Here is a 17,823-nt window from a genome sequence, read left to right on the forward strand (position 1 = left end):
TTTTGGTAGCGTAATGCAGAATTTAAATTTGATTACAAGGTTCCTCCCCTGGACTAATCACGGGGGGGAGGGCACTCACATATATTGGTGGTAAGAGGACCTAATTTTCAGTTCTCTAGATAATCCGAATGACAAAGTTCCGTTCAGAAGCAGCCCCGCCCCGCTTGCAAGGCCCTCATTACAAAACATCTCAGTTCCACTGCCCTGCCAAATTGTCCAGCGCAAGCTCAGCATGCAAGAGCTGCACGCACGGCTGCACTGCACAACTCCCTCCACTAGTTAACTAGTTAACTGAGTTAACTCTAGATCACTGTAAGTAGAATTAGTTGCCATTGTGTTATATCTTCCAAAGGGAAACTTCTGCTAAAAATTAGTTAGCGTCAAGACTATATCTGACTAGAAACATTACATTAAGAATTTAATTTTTAGAATAAGCTAGTAAAACATTACAAGTTAACTTAACTTCAAATCGCGCGGTTTGCGTGCTATCGCCAAGCGGAAGACAAAGAAATCAAGATGGCGACGTAAACACGGCCGTAAGCTCTTCCCGTCTTTTCATGACATTTTTCTCGTTTTTTGATGAATTATTGTTTAAAAATGAAATCAATATCGTAGATATGTCGGAAATGAAGTTGTACCCCATGTACATGATTTAGGGCTAGATCTTTTAGAGGGAAAGTAGAAATCTCGGGGGCGAGTTTCAGGTTTTGGGTCCGTGTGTGTAGCCGTATGGGAAGCAGTTCCAGGCTCCATGGGGAGTAAGCCTATATATAGTAGACTGATTTTTACTCTCCAGCCTACCCCCCCCCCCCCCCCCCCCGGAAGTCTGCTCGGCACCGGATCCGCCGCTACATCCACACTAGCCTCCTGTCGAGGCCCTGGTGGCTGCTTCCCGAGCGAAGCGAGGGATTTCCTAATTCGCTTTGCGAATTAGGCCTGGCGCGAGCCAGGGCCTCTTGACATCTGAGCTGTATTATATATTCATGAGGAACGTCTTCCTTATGAATATACATGAGTTGTAATATCACCGGTCACCTAGTAAACCAATGAAATGTCAGAAGCTCTTTCGTCCGGGGTTCGGAATACTATAGTAGTCCACTATTCTGCAGGGGATTCAATTAATTGCGGGACACTAAAGGGGATATAACCAGCAAAATGCTACAAGCAGTGGTACTACTACTACTACGAGTACTGGCCGTAAAAGACGTACCATCACCGCCCCGAAACTTCCCGGGAGATACTGGTCAGCCGCTGGTCAGACTCGAGTCAAGGGGAAACAACTCTACTCCAGCATTCCCTCACTGCACCCCGGAGAATGATAATCGACACATAGTGGAATCGCATGAAAGATAACATTTTTTCCATATCCTGTGGGTAGATTTACAAAAACATCTTGTCCTTTCAGTGCAGATTTAATTTTATCGACTTGCAAATCCTTAAATCGGTCAATATTCAGCATTTTAGAGGCATATTCAAAGCTCTTTGATATTTCGTCGTCACTCTTCGCCAAGAATCCACGGGTCGCCATTCAAGATGAGCTCATGAATATTGAATATGACGTCATAGCAGCCCGCACTCTCATTGGATGATTTTCACTGACCAGTTTTTGGTCGGAATATTGGTAAAAACAATAAAATAACAAAAGAAAGTCAGTGAAATTCGGCCCAGATGTCAAAAGGCCCTGTCTCACGGCGCTCTTCTTCGCTCTCTCCCTTGCTTCGCCGTGTTCGCTCGGAAAGCAGTCGACAGGGCCTCGACAAGAGGCTACATCTACACTAGACAGGAATAACCGTCGTTTCTGGGGATTCATTCAACAATTTCTGACATTTTACTATCATCCCCATTCACCGACGGTAGCGTGTTAGTGCGAGCCTGCATGTGTAATCAGGTCAGCAATTCGGAGGACGGGTTTTGTACAGATTTTTATTTTTTGAATTCTAAATGACATTATATTAACTTGAACGAAGGCCCACTATTTTTGTTAGTCTCTAATCTTTCTTTTGATACTTTATAAGTTCTAAGAAAATAACGAAAATATACGTTACTGATGATTTATTTTTCAATTTTTTTAATTTTCTGCCGGAGAGGAAAAAATGGCAGCCGTGTGTGTTGCTGCCCGAGTTGTGCTTTTATCAAGGCTTTCCGATTAAATTTTCGATATCCTGGCCAATCAATGCGAGCGACAAGTTCCGAACGCACGCACATCTACAAGTACAAGCGCCAAGCAGCGGCACAAATCGCGATATATAGCGACTGGTACATACGTCTGTAAGGATGATGACGTCATCCAAGATGGCAACTTACGTTGACCAACGAAAGGATCGAAGATGACTATGTTTCGATGATCATTTAAAAGGAATTAGCGGTAACTGCGGTCTGAGGTACGATATTTCTGAATTTTATATATTTTTTCGTAAGTTTGAATGTACTTTCTTTTTTATAATGTGACATTTTATGTATGATGGGGGGACCTAAAGCTACGCACTTTGTTTACAAACGATAAAAACTATGCCGATTTTTACATTCTAACAAACCATCTTTCAAAATTTGTGTTAAATATTGTAAAGATTCATAACCAAAAAGAAAATATCACAAAACTCACTAACACGAAAATCCCGCCGTGTTTTCCGAACACCTCTTGAATTCGCCGCCCGATGTAGAAGGGGTCCTAAAGCTACGCACTCAATTTATCATGCAAAGAAAAAGTATTTCCTGTGCCTAAACTTCTAAATAATGTTCATATTCTTATAGGAAAATATGAAATCAAACTGAATATAACTCCAAAATTCCAAACAGTTGCTGGTTTTCTCTGTATTTAGCGATTTATTGCAGCCTCTGTAGAAAAAAATGAATAGGAATCGTTCGTCACACTGCAGTCACTAGCTCCACACAGAGTGCGCATTTTGCAATTGAAATTGCATGCGCATTGGAGTGGTGCGTAGCTTTAGGACCCGCGTAGCTTTAGGTAGCGATGCCACATCATTTTATAATATTTACTGTATACATATGTTGTGACCATTCATTTTGAAGCTTGTGACCTGCTTTTCGCAATAAGACTACGTTTTTTTCTTAATTTATGCAAATTAGGCAAATATCTAATTAAATATGCACGCATATCATTAAAAATGTCTGCCACTCATGCGGAATGTGTATTTGCCTTTGTGATTTCACCCATGCTAGTGATTTTGAGGCAAATTAACCACCAAAATATGTCAATTGGCCCATTCTTTGATTAAACCAATATAAACTATTAAAAAAAGTGTTTCATATAGTTAAATATGCAAATTTAAAATGCCAAAGATCCTATATGTAAATGAGGTTGTGATGCAATGATACGCATATTGTAAACATACATGTATGTTAAAAATATTTCTATTCAAACTACATGTATGAGGTAATTAACCACCAACAATATGTCAAGTGGCCCATTCCTAGATTAAAAACTAGTATAATATATAATTTAAACAAAATACATGTATTAAAATATGCAAATTTAAATGCATATGCAAATGAGATGACGCAATATAGTATACATATTGTATATTGATGTTTGTTCTTGTGTATGGGCCATTTCATTACAAATAAATTGGATACAAGTATAATCAATGATATGATGTTCAATTGCACAAGAACAAATTCATAGAATATTATCTTCTACAAAAAATAGTAAATATGCAAATGAGATAAATATGTAATTAACAAGTCAAGAGCAGAGGTACTTGCCCAGCTGCATCCATTATTACCCTCAAAAGATTTATGCTTCTTCATGCTTTGTATCCATTACTATGTATATTTGTATATAATGCAATTTGATATTATTTTTTATTAAGTACTAATACTGTTATGTTTTCTTTTGTTAAAGTAATAGCTCTGTACAATTCAGTTCATGCTGTTAACATTCTTGAAATAGAATACCATTGTTGATTATTATCATCATTATGCAAGAAACCTGCCTGATCACCGATCAATAGGCCTGGGACTTTTTTTTTTTTTTTTTTCGGGTACCCGTGGTAATTTTCGGGCGGGTACCCGAAAATCATGTCGCTTGAAATATGACTGGTGGAAAAACCCCATAGGTGACGTCATCAAGCCATTGCCATGCAAGCCAATTTATGAATGAAAATATAGTAAGCATGCGCATTGCAAGCCTCCCGTGCCCCATGCAGTATTCCATCGAAACAAGTCTGCAATGCTCTGTCACCTCGTACCAAAATCGACCTAGAATTCCACTTTCCTATATTTAATATGAATTATCAAAGGTATTCTCAGAGGATCTGTTTTCTCACCGATACCACACAGGTAAGCAAATTTTTATTACTTCTTGCTTTTCCGTCAAAATCTTACGAAGTAGCGTCGATATTACAACGTGTTCGTGAGTTTGTTGAATCTATCGCTACGTGAACAAAGTCAATTGATTTCCGGGTTTCGGAGCTTACGAAGCGCCAGCCAATCACGATCGTGTTACCATTTTCGGTTTATGATGAACTGAAAACAAAATCTCAACAAATCATGATATCAAAATGCAAAAAAAAAATCGGATTTTTTAGACATAATTTCAGAGCAAAAGTACTAAGCTAACGATTCAATTTGCCACAAACACTGGTGTAAGTCAAAATCTTGAGTGTCACATGATTATGACAGGAGCAGTACTTTCCACTTTGGGCTTCTGCGATTCAAAATGGCCGCGCGCATCGTCCGAGCAGCAGGCAGGTTTCAATGACACATTTCAAGTGCAAAATATCTGGTGATTCTAACCTTAAATCAGAATGTAAAGTGAGAATTTCGTATTTTAATTTGATAATCTGCGGATATTTGTGGGTCAGAGAGTTACTGAATGAATATCTAAAGACTGGAAAAGAGTTTTCTGAGACCATGTTTTACACGGGGGCAGAGCATACCGATGCAAACGCGCGGCCGGTTTGGCATCGCTACTTTAGCCTAGGCCCCCTACCCCCGGGGGGGCCACTTCCATTGACGAGTGGATACCATGCGCGACCACGGGGTCTTGAAAAGCACCCTAAACACGTATTTTCCATATTCTGAAAATGCACCCCTTAACAAGTATTGGCGTGTGAAACCCTACCCTAAACAAGTATTGGAAAAAATTACTATTGGCAAGTATTCCCAGAACTTAGCCCCTAAACAAGTGCAGCGATGTATTTTCCATATTCTGAAAATGCACCCCTACCCTAAACAAGTATTGGAAATAAAGATACTCTTAGCAAGTATTCCCTGAAATGAACCCCTAAACAAGTACAGAGATATTTTAATGTTATGTCACGCGTCCGTCGGTCGTCGGTTTTACCTTTAGACACCATTATTTTGGTTTAGTACGGCCCCACCTTCCACACCTCGCGCAAATCGGACTCTAAACACGTAGTGTTGGGGCAAAAAGGACATCCTTTATAAAACATTTTGATTTTGTTTTTCATCCCGGCATATTTGACCCTAAACACGTAGGCCCCTATATTTTTCCGAGCGAAATAGATAGGCCTACCCTTTTTTCAATATTTTTGTGTTTTTGACACCCTTATCACGTTACGTACGTAACGTGCCCTATCTTGAAAAATACACCCTTTTTACATGTTTTTTTGGTCGCGCATGGTATCCACTCGTCAATGTAAGTGGCCCCCCCCCCGGGCCCCTACTAGCGATGCCACATCATTTTGAAATATTTACTGTATACATATGTTGTGACCATTCATTTTGAAGCTTGTGACCTGCTCTTCGCAATAAGACTACGTTTTTTTCTTAATTTATGCAAATTAGGCAAATATCTAATTAAATATGCACGCATATCATTAAAAATGTCTGCCGCTCATGCGGAATGTGTATTTGCCTTTGTAATTTCACCCATGCTAGTGATTTTGAGGCAATTAACCACCAAAATATGTCAATTGGCCCATTCTTTGATTAAACCAATATAAACTATTGAAAAAACAGTGTTTCATATAGTTAAATATGCAAATTTAAAATGCCGAAGATCCAATATGTAAATGAGGTTGTGATGCAATGATACGCGTATTGTAAACATACATGTATGTTAACAATATTTCTATTCAAACTACATGTATGAGGTAATTAACCACCAACAATATGTCAAGTGGCCCATTCCTTGATTAAAAAGTAGTATAATATATAATTCAAACAAAATACATGTATTGAAATATGCATATTTAAATGCATATGCAAATGAGATGATGCAATATAGTATACATATTGTATATGTTACAATGATGTTTGTTCTTGTGTATGGGCCATTTCATTCCAAATAAATTGGATACAAGTATAATCAATGATATGATGTTCAATGGCACAAGAACAAATTCATAGAATATTATCTTTTACAAAAAATAGTAAATATGCAAATGAGATGAATATGTAATTAACAAGTCAAGAGCAGAGGTACTTGCCCAGCTGCATCCATTACCGGTATTACCCTCAAAAGATTTATGCTTCTTCATGCTTTGTATCCATGTATATTTGTATAATGCAATTTGATATTATATTTTATTAAGTACTAATACTGTTATGTTTTCTTTTGTTTATAATGTTATAGCTCTGTACAATTCAGTTCATGCTGTTAACATTCTTGAAATAAAATACCATTGTTGATTATTATTATCATTATGCAAGAAACCTGCCTGATCACCGCTCAATGAATTGGTTAATGGTATAGTATACCACACGTATCATCTGCTTAAAAAAAATAGGGTCGGGAGTGGGGGAAGGGGCCGCGGGCCGGTATGGTTGGACAAGTGAAGGTAACAAAAAATAAATAAATAACAAAAATTAAGGTCATGATAGGGGGGCAGCCTGGGCGGGGGACCACTTAAAGGTTGCAAAAAAAAAATTTTTTTAAATGGGGTTGGGATGGGAGGGGATGCCAGGGGCCGGTAGGGTTGAACAAAGGTCAAAGTATAGCTAAAAAAAAAAATAAATAAAAAATAAAAAATAAAAAAATAAATAAAAAAATGGGGTCGGGATGGGGGGGCCAGGGGCCGGTAGGGTTGGACAAAGGTCAAGGTATAGCTAAAAAAAAAAAAAAAAAAAAAAAAAAAATGGGGTCGGGATGGGGAGGGGCCAGGGGCCGGTAGGGTTGGACAAAGGTCAAGGTAGCTAAAAAAAAAAAAATAAGGTCATGGTAGGGGGAGGGGCCAGTAATGTTGGACGACTGAAAGGTAGCTAGAAAAAAAAAATTAAGGTCGGGATGGGGGGGCATGGACCGGTGAGGTTGGACGAGTAAAGGTAGCCAAAAAAATGGGGTCAGGGCAAGGGCCAGTAATGTTTGGGGTACGTGTAACATAGGGCCCCCCCCCCCCAAGAAAAAAAATTGGGTCGGGTGAGTAATGGCAATTGTGGGTAAGGGGGCGGGTTGTAATGCCACGCAGGGGCCTGGGGCAAATTATGGTAGGGGTAAACATAGATCTATAGTAAATTGGGCAAAAAAAAGATGGGGCCTTGGGCCATAATCAGGGTTTAAAAGGGCAAGAAAGGTCCATCAATATCTGTTACATAATCACCAAAAACCAAACACCCCTACTCAACAGACTACAGTCTCCGCATTGACCCTAAATTTTCCAGATTGAGGACAGTGCAAGCCCCAGTCTTTCCCGCTGGCGGTATTTCGCGGTTTACTAATTGGTAACAAGTTTGGTATCATTACAAAGCTTAGAATTCAAAGAATCTTATGATGCTGGGAGTTTTTTGGTTTTTCATGTGTAGGGGTACGATAAAGGGGTCAAAACATTCATGTCATCATCAAATCACCATATCAACAAAATCTCAACAAATCATTATATCAAAATGCAAAAAAAAAATCGGATTTTTTAGACATAATTTCAGAGCATAAGTACTAAACTAACGATTCAATTTGCCACAAACACTGGTGTAAGTCAAAATCTTGTGTGTCACATGATTATGACAGGAGCAGTACTTTCCACTTTGGGCTTCTGCGATTCAAAATGGCCGCGCGCATCGTCCGATCAGGCAGGTTTCAATGACACATTTCAAGTGCAAAATATCTGGCGATTCTAACCTCAAATCAGAATGTAAAGTGAGAATTTCGTATTTTAATTTGATAATCTGCGGATATTTGTGGGTCAGAGTGTTACTGAATGAATATTTAAAGACTGGAAAAAAGTTTTCTGAGACCATGTTTAACACGGGGGCAGAGCATACTGATGCAAACGCGCGGCCGGTTTGGCATCGCTACCCCTACCATACAAAAAACGATCCGAAAATCGGGTTTCCGCCGAATGTTAGATCTAACGTTAATACGTTGGCTATACTGTATACGTACAGGCCAACAACTCTTCAGTCTATGTATGGGTGAGTGGAGCCAACGCAGTTCAGTGGAACAACCAAAATACAGAGACTGAAGCTTTTTTGGTCTACATCTACACCGTACCGGCACGCCACTGCGCAGGCGGGGACGGTCCCACGATATCGGGGAGTGGGAGTCAATGGACACTGGGCCGGGTGAGCATGCATAACTGTCCGCAGAATTTTCTGGGGACTTCATCCATCCTTGACAATCACATATCTCAGTAGTCTCTGACGTATTATTAAAATAATATCGCTTTCATATTTAAAACAAACATATATACACTTACGTTCAGGCATTGTTGCAGTAATAATTAGAAAAAGAACATCGACGTTCCTTACGTCCAAAGCTCTCGTTCACGTGTAATACGAATCGTCTCGTCAATTATTTTTTCGCAAAATCGCCCTAGTAAATTCACGGAATTCGCCAGACGTGAAGTCGAACCAGGCCATTTTATAGCTATATAACAGATTCTCCTTTTCTTTGGGGGGGGGGGGACAGTCCTAGAATTAAATTTTCAAAAAATGATAGTTTCAGAAGAACTACATAAATAATGTGAGGGCAAATGGCGATAAGAGATTACTTTGATATTGGCCTACTGGGGCCTACTGACCTGACACTGGCCTAGCTGGGAACGGTTTTCCCTTCACTACACTTTTTGTCTTATGAATGTCATTTTGGTCCCGAGAAATATGACAAGCAATTTGACCCGATAGCACCCCCGCTTCTTATGGACATGGATTTTGATACAGTATGTAAGAATTCCTGAAGAGAATAATCGAGGCTGACAAATTTTGGTCCATGGTATATCTGAATAAACTTTTTCGGAGATGGGGTAATGGCATATATGAATACGATCACCCCCCCCCTTCTTTTTTAATCATCGAATGATTAATACTTTTGTTATACGTGGGTAATTCAACTTAAAAATGCAGTCAAAGTGCTGATTGGCCTAATTTTCCATTCTTAAAATGCAAAATTCCTCGCGCTCCGCTCCCTGCTCAATCTATTCTTACAAGAATTCGGCCCGACAAATCCCTATACCTTTAGCTTATTCATGCTATTGCATAGGTTATATCTGTTGCATTATTTCACATAATATGGTTGTAGTCCATTTATGAATATTGTATGATATCAATGACTTTGAATTATGGCTAAAAATTAATAAATTTGCCCCCATAAAAACTTTCTTTTGCCCCCAATTTGCCCCGCAATGCTAGTTAAAAAATCCTGGTGCCGCCACTGCAACTATTGATATACTCATAGGCGGATCCAGGGGGCGAGCCCCCCCCCCCCCCCCATTGGTGGAGCAAAGAAAAGAAAAAAAGGGGAAAGCAAGAAAAAAAGAGGGAAAAGAGAGGAGAAAAAAAAGGAGGAAAACAAGTGAATAAGATAAAATGAGATGAAGACTTGGAAAATAAACAAAATCTTTTCGCTTGCGCTTCGCGCTCGCATTACCTGTTGGGTGATATACATTGCTCAATATGGAGCTTAAAATATCAAGTTTGGAAATCAATATATATACAAAACATATTTCAGCTCGGAAATCGAACTTTCATTATTTTGTTTGATTTACAAATTGATTTTTTTTAAAGTTCTCTGTAAAATAAAATTGTCAGTTTCATGGTCTGAATATTAACATTTGATTTGATTTTTCAGGTAACCTATTATTTTCGTGTATTCCTTCAAGTTCTCAAAATATCCTTATTCAGGTCTGATTGTCAACGTATCAGCTAACGCTGCAAGCTTGCATTTTTATTGGTGAGTTATGTATATCTCAATATTAATTGTATGAATTACTTAAAATCCCCATTTAATGACAGATTATAAAAAAATTCGGCTCGGGATTTGCGCTCGCATTAATTGTTGAAAATAAATTTTTTAAAAAAACCATGCATCCTATATTCATAACTACAAAAATGCTTGAAATGTCCAATTTTCAGGCCATAATATTAACAGAATTCGCGCTCTCATTAGGCTTATCAGATTAATAAATAATATATTAATTTAATAATCATATTGTCCCTTTTTCAGAATGGAATATCGACAAGTTTCATCTCTCGGTTAGGAAAAGGAATAAGAAGATAGATATCATTTTCATAAATTATGATGACAAAATGTCGTCAAAATGTCCCGGTCCTATGTCAAAACTCAAAAAAATAATAATGAAAAATATCAGCTCTTTATGCGATCCATATCCTCCTCACAATTTCCCTACAAAGTGCTTGAAACATATAGAGCCTAAATTGACCCCTTTTCAGATCGGGATATCAAATATTTTAAGCTCGCGCTTCGCGCTCGCTTTATCGATTTTTATGAAAAAAATTATTTAGAATTCCGAGATTCTAGGTCTAAATCTGAAAAACGCGCGCATGTTTATACAGATACACAGCTTGTTTTTTTATTTAACTAATTATCCAGTTTCAGATCAGAATATCAAAAATGTTCTTCTCGCGCTTTGTGCTCGCATTTCAAATGTAGAAAGATCCTCAACTTTACTCATCCTTTTCATGATTTACAAAACATGAATAGAGTGTCCCATTTTTTGGTTTAAATCTTGAATTTTTCCGCTCGCGCTTAGCGCTGGCATCAATATTCAGGGGCCGCGGAACGGTTTTCAAAGTGGGGGGCTGAGCCAAAAGCGATGGGGGGCTGACCATGCAAAAAATCACAATCATATTATGGTAATTTTTACGTTTTTTGTACACGGTTTTTGAAAAAAGTGGGGGGCTGAAGCCCCCTAGCCCCCCCCCCCTGCTTCCCTGGCCCCTGATATTTACATACCTATCCTGTTCACGATTACAAAAAGTGGTTAGCGATTTCCATTCTTTAGCTGTATAGAAATGTCAAAAATTTTCAGCTCACGCTTTGCGCTCGCATTATTTAAAGGGCAAGTCCACCCCAACAAAAAGTTGATTTAAATAAAAAGAGAAAAATCCAACAAGCATAGCACTTAAAATTCATTAAATTCGGATGTAAAATAAGAAAGTTATGACATTTTTAAGTTTCACCTATATAATTTCACAAAACAGCTATAATATTATGCACATCCCGGTTGGCAGGTTGGTATGCAAATGAGGGAAATGATAACATCACACACTCACTATTTCTTTTTGTATTTTTTTATATGAAATATGGAATATTCTTGTATTTTATTATATGAAATATGGCACCCTTATTCCCGATTATCATGATCCCATTTTTTTTGTCATTTCATCTCACCTCTAATTGAGTAAATGAGTTTTATTGAGCAAATCTTGACTGTTCAATCCTCATTTGCTTTTTTTAAACACAACTTCGTATTGCTTTGCCAATTTCCTATAAATCTTTTTTGTTATTGTTACCCGACTGAAGCAAATTTTCTTGGCAAACTCATTTTTTTCTTAAAGGACGAATCCACCCCAACAAAACTTTGATTTGAATTAAAAGAGAAAAATCCAACAAGCATAACACTGAAAAAATCTTAAAATTCGGATGTAAAATAATAAAGTTACAACATTTTTTTTTTAGTTTCACTTAATCCAAAAAACAAAAATTGTATGTACACCCTGGTCAGTATCCAAATGTGGGGACTGCAAATGAGGTCACTCAATCACTATACTAGTATTTTTTTGTATTTTATTATCTAAAATATAAAATATTGTAATTTTCTCCTCATTGTCCTGCAAAATAAAGTTTTATTCCTCGGCCTGAATAATGTGGAATTACCTTTGTTTAAACACTTTATGGGTCAGACAAGATTGTCTTTATCGTCAAATCTGTAAAACTGGAAATATTGTATAATTAAAATAATACCTGATACACAGATTAACAAACTGCAGAGAATACAAAATTCAGCAGCTAGGCTTATTGCTAAACGTCGTTCACGTGAGTCTGTCACTCCACTGCTAAGGGAGCTTCATATGCTAAGGGTTCGTGAACGAATTGATTTTAAGATCCTCTTGCTTACTTTCCAATGTTTGATAAAATCAGCTCCAGTCTATCTTCAACAATTAATATCAGAATACTCACCCTCCCGCAACTTGCGCTCATGCAAAAAATCACTCTTAAAAGTTCCTGCCATCAACACCCAGTCTTATAGTCAGGTCCAGATTTTAAAAAATGTGCTCAGAAAAAGTGCTTTAGGCATTTTGTGTTAATGCTGATTTATCAATTGTTTTAAGGTAATTCAGGGGTGCTGAATCCAAAAATGCTGTTTGCCAAACTTGATTCCGACGTTTTCATCCTCAAATCGGCAAAAAACAAAATGGCGGCATTTTAAAAGCAATTTCCCATATTAAACGATTTTTATGGGTGATTGTATTTCAGAAATTGGGATCTACGCGTTATTTTCGATACCCAGGGTTGAAAACATAATGTGTCCGATCGATTGATTCGTCAGCCATCTTTAATTCCAAGATGGCTGCCATGATTCACAGCTGCTGATTGATAAATAATATGGCCAATGTTTGATAATTTTGGGGCGATGCTGGCATATTCACATTGTGATATCTTTAACGTGTCCGCCATTTTTTCCTTGCCTGCACAGCAGAAGCATGATATGGACGTCGCTTTTCCGACGGCGGCGATGATCATGGCGGCGGCGAAATCAACATCAAATCTTAACCGGGATTAAGTTTTTGAAATGTCATAACTTTTAGGGTATAGATGTCTTTTTCATGAAACTTAGGCATGTTAGGATTTTAAAAATCTATTGAGACAGGTAATATAGTTAAAAAAAGGTCGTCAAGGTTACATAGAAACCAGCATGGCGTCCACAACGGCAGCCGTTGTACCATTACCTCCAAAAATAAAGTGAATCCTCAAAATCAAAACCACCAAAAAGCTTTCTAGGCAAATAATGAATCAGGACAGGTTTACAAGATAGTGAGTGTGTCAGCGAATCCAAGATGACCTTCCAAACTGACGTCTATAATGGACGTCTGGACATTGTATCTTTGAAATGGTCCAAATTCATAATATATACACCTGGTAGAAATACCTTTGGGGTCTACCGAGAATAAAATAAAACATATAAAAAAATCATGGTTCCAAAGGGAAAAACTTACAATGGAAAAATTTCAAGGTTTATCAGTGGTGCAGTGTTCCAAAAAAAATGATGATGGCCTAAAAGATAGTTGTTTCTTAAAAATCTGGCTGCACTGAGTGCATATACTATCTACCTAGAAACATTTTTGTGTCTTCCTCATGGTTTCAAAGTTCAAATAATATAGGTGAAGACGAATCACATGGATACAACGTTGTCCATTTTGTAAAATAATGAAGAAAGCTCAAAAAATTACATTTGAATTGGCCACCATTAATACAAAAATGACAATACTTCATATCCATTCTAGTGCCATTATTTTGGTGTCTCTGTTTTTAAGACTTTTTAAATACGTTTTACAAGAATTAGTGACATAATATCATTAGATGGTGGTGCAACAATAAGCAAACATCCGAAAAACAAACTTTAAAACTAAGGTACACTTTGCCTAAAAAGTTCCATAATTCACTGTTAAGTATTTCAAGACATGTCATTTATGTGCTTAGGACCATCCTATGGTTTCAAGATTAGGGGACATAAGTCATTTTTACGCAATTTTAGAAGTCGATTTGGACTTTTTACGACAAAAAGAAAAACTGACCATCCTTTTGATTTGTCCCGATTTATTATTTCAGCCTTCAAACCACAAAAGTGTAGATTGTGTTCACCTAATTATGACTATGTTTAGGTGACGGAAGTCTTTTCGACTCATTGAAAGCGATCTTTAAATAATAGGTAAAATAGGCAGCTTCATGCCAATGTTAATTAATCAAAAAAGTATTATTTAACCCTTGAAACCGTAGTGTAGACACCAAAATCATATCTCCCAGATGGATTCTAAATAGATTATGTCAATTTTTAAGTATAGCTCTGCCATTTTAGACTCCTTAATTGGAAGCCATCTTTGATTTTTAGACATACGGGACCATTGATTACCCTTGTAACTTATCCTAATGTATTACTTGACCATTTAAACCAAGGTTTAGACAACATAATCATACACCCCAGGCGGATATTCAACAAACTATGTCAGTTTTTGGGTAACAATAGCCATTTTAGACTCCAATTTTGGAAGTCTTTTGAATTCCTGGACATGCTGGACCTCTGGCTGTCCATGTAACTTGTCCTAATTTATTACTTGACCCTTTAAACCATGGGTTACAACACCAAATCATATACCCCAGGCTGATATTTAACAAACTATGTCACTTTTTCGGTAAGAACGGCCTATATAGACTCCATTTTTGGAGCCATTATTGATGTTTGGACATACTGGAACCACTAACTGTCCTTGTAACTTGTCCCAATCTAATACTTGACCCTTTAAACCATGCTTTATACTAAAACACCATATTCTCCAGGCGATTATTAAACAAACTATGTCGGTTTGTAATTAACGACACACATTTTATACTCCATTTTTGCAAACTATCTTGGATTTTTGGACATGGAGGACCATAGACTATCTTTGTTACTTGTCCCAACGTATTTCTTGACCCATTAAATGATAGGTTAGGCACCAACATCATATCCCCAAGGCAGATATTAAACAAACTATGTCGGGTTTTAGGGTTTTTAGATAACAACAGCTATTTTAGACTCCAATTTTGAAAGCCATCTTGGATTTTTGGAAATAGTGGACCGTTGACTGTCCTTATAACTTGTCCCAGTTTACTTCTTGACCCTTGAAAATCACCAATGAATAAAACCGAAATAAAAGACACTAAAATAGGTAATAGATGAATTGTGAATTTTTAGGCCATGGCAGCCATTTTTACGCAATCTTTGATTTTCAGGTACCATGGAGTGCATATGTTCACTCTTTCCTTTCATCCCCTACACCATTGAATACATGTATGCACCGAAAAAAGGTGTCTAGGGTAGAAAAATGCCGGTTATTTTAATTTTCAGTTGATGGCGGCCATCTTAGACGCCATCTTAAAAATAACCACTTTCCCGGATCTGGATTTCGATGGATTTTTAGTATGTTATTCCTGAGATCAAATAGTACCAAAAATCGTTGACAAACATTTTTGTTACAAGTTTTGGGGTCAGAATAGAGTAAAAATGGGTGTAGAATGGCGGCCATATTGTTTTTGCCAATTTGAGGATTTTAACATCAAAATCAAGGTTGGCAAACAGCAAATTTGGACTCAGCGCCCTCGAATTATGCTAAAACACTTCTCAATTCAGCATTAACACGATTTGCCTAAGGCAGTCTACTTTTCTCAAATCTGGACCTGACTATTATGGTTCCCGATCTTTTTGTTCAGCATCCCCTCAGCTTTGGAACAACCTTCCTCAGAGCATAAAACAAGCACAACTGACAAATTCAAATCTATGTTAAAAACTCATCTTTTCGTTAAATAGATCGTCCTTAGCATATGCGGCTTCAACTGTCTACTTTCAACTGTTAACATGTATAATTTGATTTTAGCTGAAATTTCTTGTCTTCCTATGTATTTTCCTTAAGCGCTTAGAGACATTCTTTGTGATAAGCGCTATATAAATGATGTTAATTATTATTATTATTAATAATGAAAAGAAGAGAAATAGTGAGTGAGGAACACCATCGACTCTCTCATTTGCATATCACTGAATTGTGAATATAAATGTTTTGTGAGCGGTTTTGTGAAAAATAAGCGAAACTTTAAAATGCCATATAAGTTTCTTATTTTGCATCCGATTTGATTAAATTTTCAGCGTTATAAGCTTGTTGGTTTTTCTCTATGATCAAAATCAACAGTTTTCTGGGGTAGACTTGACCTTTAAAATCCCCTGGAATGCATTTTAGGATATCAATTCTGACTTCCAACAACTGAAATTTTGCTCGCTCACTTCGCTTGCTCGCATTGGGCCTATTTTCATTATTAAAGTACATTTCAGTAATTTATATAAAAACAAGATCATTAAAATAGAGTTATAGAAAAAACCATCGTCATAAGTTACTGAGGTTTACCGAGTTTTTTTTTACCTGACTGCTAAGAAAGCAGGAATGCCTGTGAGCAAGCAACCAGGGGACCAACGGCTTAAGGTTCTCTCCGAGGGACCTGGTAATGAGGATAAATGCCTTACCAAAAGGCACTAGCGCACCATTTGGAAATCGAACCCGGGTCACCGGAATCCAAAACCCCCGCTCTACCGACTAAGCTATCGCGCCTCGCAGATGGTACTATGCACATTGCCCACGGTTAAAATGTTTTGTCACCTTGCAATAATTATTAGTTTATATACTTTCTCAAACCATGGACTTTGCTAGTAGGTCCATGCTCAAATACATATTTGTATTATCTCTTTGCAATCAACACAGCACTATTTTATTAACAGCGCCAGCGACATATCAAATCTGGCAGACGAACATGCATGAATAGCCCTTTAGGCAATATCGCCTCCCTTGACCTGTTTTTATCCTTTCTCCTTTTGACATTCTTTTTGTCGTGGAACTCGGGAGGGGGATGGCTTGCCCCCAAATTAATCTGTACGCCAGTGCCGGTTATATCAATGATGTCCCCCCCCCAAAAAAAAAAAAAAGAAGAAGAAAAGGAGAACAGAGTACATTTTTGGAAGTAGGCCTACCGTTTTTTTCCCCCGAAGACTGATTGAAAATGAACGTCCTCAATTTAATAAATTACCAACGATCATGTTTGAGCCTGAGGTCCCTGCAACGTAGGCCGGTATCAGGGATTTTGCTGGGGGGGGGGGGGTGAAGTCAATCAGAAGTTAATCAAAGCATGGACCTATAGCTAGGTCCATGATCAAAGATAGGGACCGAATTACAATTAGGCATGAATGTGTTGAACAGCACTTAATTTAAATTTATTTCGTTCGAGTTTTTAAGTACTCAAATTGTCTTAGAATTAAAGGACAAGTTTAAAAGAAAGTTGAATTGAATAAAAAGAGAAAAATCCAACAAGCATAACACTGAAAATTTCATGTCAAGTTTTAAGTCTCATGGTGAGTTGTGAAGTTATTTTTGATTAATTAAAAGCAAAATGAGGGTACACCTCTTTGATGTGACTCTTTGTTCATCAAAATATCAGTGGTCATACAATCACACACAAAATTGAATATTAGTAGAAGTATTCACAATGCGAGAGTGCATTAGTAAGACTTGGTTTCAATTAACCAAACTTTAAAGAGTGTTTGAACAACACATTGAATGTCCTTACCTGTAACCCTATCTAGGCTGGGGTATTTTGGGAGTTAATATGGCCCGGGGGGGGGGGGGGGTGGGGGGGCCTCCTAGGCCCCCTTTGAGATCTCGGCCTTTGGCCGCACGATCACGCCGAAAATTTGCACGCAGGTTGTCTTGGACATAATCTACAATACTATCAGTAATTTATTTCATGCAAATTGGTATTAAGCAATTATGCTAATTTATGCATAATTAGTAAGCAAAATCATACTTTTCCCTCTTACTCCCTAATAAAGCTCCAATTGTTCCAATTTTTTGTATAAAATCTCTTTTTGA

Source organism: Lytechinus pictus, chromosome 5 (assembly GCF_037042905.1).
Source record: "Lytechinus pictus isolate F3 Inbred chromosome 5, Lp3.0, whole genome shotgun sequence".
Classification (NCBI taxonomy): domain Eukaryota; kingdom Metazoa; phylum Echinodermata; class Echinoidea; order Temnopleuroida; family Toxopneustidae; genus Lytechinus; species Lytechinus pictus.